This window comes from Fundulus heteroclitus, chromosome 22, assembly GCF_011125445.2.
Source record: "Fundulus heteroclitus isolate FHET01 chromosome 22, MU-UCD_Fhet_4.1, whole genome shotgun sequence".
NCBI lineage: Eukaryota > Metazoa > Chordata > Actinopteri > Cyprinodontiformes > Fundulidae > Fundulus > Fundulus heteroclitus.
Window position 1 is genome coordinate 41,733,367 of NC_046382.1, and position 1,884 is coordinate 41,735,250.

Consider the following 1,884-nt stretch of genomic DNA (forward strand, 5'->3'; position numbering starts at 1 on the left):
TCACCCCCGTAAGAGTACCAAACATCTCCCGCCAAAGTTTTTGTGTAGACAAGGAATGGGATGTGTCTCCCGGTTTGATCTGTAAAAGTTTCAAAATCGTAAAAAACCAGTTTATTGCCGAGTTCAGGGTCTGTCAGTGTGGGTTGAATGTAACACTGATGCTCGTTTAACGTTACATCAACACCGCTAGGGACTTTCTGACGACAGACCGTGCATTTTATTGAACACTCATGAGGCTTGCTACCCCCACCTGCTGCTAGATCATATAGCCTTTTACACAGAGGACAGAATTAGTGGTTTCGCAGTTACTCACATGCTTTCCGAGGTTAGGTCTCAATCTGGGGACCTTGTGTCTATCGAGGCAGAATGAATTACGACAGATTCGTTTACAATCTGTGCATTGTACAGAGTTGTACTGTTGCAGAGTACATCTCGGATCGAGACAAACTGAACAATGACCTTCGCAGTTATGCCTGTTTATGTTTTGGAAACCGGTAAAACAGTAGTTGCAAATATAGTTAGAACCGGTGAACCCTGTCAGGTTTTTAATGCCGTAATAATGGTTTTTGAACAGAAGCAGAAAAAGAGGATTTGAACGATCGGAAAAGTCAGTCTGGAATTTACGAAGCATTGCGTCCTTACCGTCTTTATAGAAAACGACAATTTTCCTGTTGAGAATCTTTTCAAATTTTTGCACGTCGCTGAAAGTGACGGGGGTTTGCTCTGTGAGGCCCGCTGTGCGTTGCCAAAGTACAGCTTGCTGCACGGCTTGGGCATCTGTAAAGTAGGGTTTACACAGATGGGCAAAGACTGATTGAAAAACAAAGCTGATCAGAACGATTGGCGACCGATATACAAATGTTGACGTTTTTTACGAATCAGTTCACAGTCCAATGTTTTTTCGGCTTTACGTTTGACACCTCCATGAGGGTTTCTTACAACCTGAACAATCATTTCTAAGTTGTTGGATCCGGCAATTCCGCGTTTGACTGCGTTAAATCCTCTAAAAATTCCAGAAATGCAGGCAGAATTGAATCACGTTCATCATTTACCTGAACGATGGCGTGATGAGAAAATCCTTCTCCGCTCAATTCAAGCTGGATAATATCGCTACGAGAGGCCAGGCGAGCAGCTGACTCTGCGAGCTCGGTGAGAATATGATACACTTGTGTGTAAAATTCGGCGGGGTTGGGAGCGTAGCCGGCTCGCGAGGCAATGACGTTGAAAGGACGTCTTATTTCTGTAACATTGAAACCTTCTCGCTCTCTCTGAGTTTGTTGGGTATGTTCAGAGCTGTTTACAGCTGACTGTCCATGACTGGTGCACGGTTTGATCCGCTCGGTCGGGTGCAATGATGAGAGATGGCTGTTGAGGCTGGTTGGATGTGGGATTTGGCAAAGCAGTATTGGAAGAACCAGTGGGATTTTGTTCACCGTTTCTACAAGACCCCCACCGTGTTGCACATACTGAGCGTTTGTAGGATTAGGGCCTAAATGTTTGAGAGAGAGAACGTTTAATTGATGGACCGCTTGTTCTAACCTGGACGGTGAATGTGGAGCTACATTGAAAAGAACCAGGCTATGCCGGACAGGAAGATTTTGAAGGTCATTAACCATTTGTGTGATTTCATGTAAGCGTTTGTAACTTGCTGTTGAAACTCTAAGGAATTATTTTCGGCGAGTATGGTTGAGAGAAAGAATCGTTTAATCGTTCGATGGCTCGTTCTACAGATAGTAAACATTCAAGGTCCAAATCTGGACCCTGAGTTCTGACTGGGGAATTTGGGGTTAGATTGAGAAATTCGGTTGCAGGGTGTACAGGGAGATTACGGAGTTCATTCACAGCTTCAACAATTTCATTCAATGCATTTCTCAGTTGCTGGCC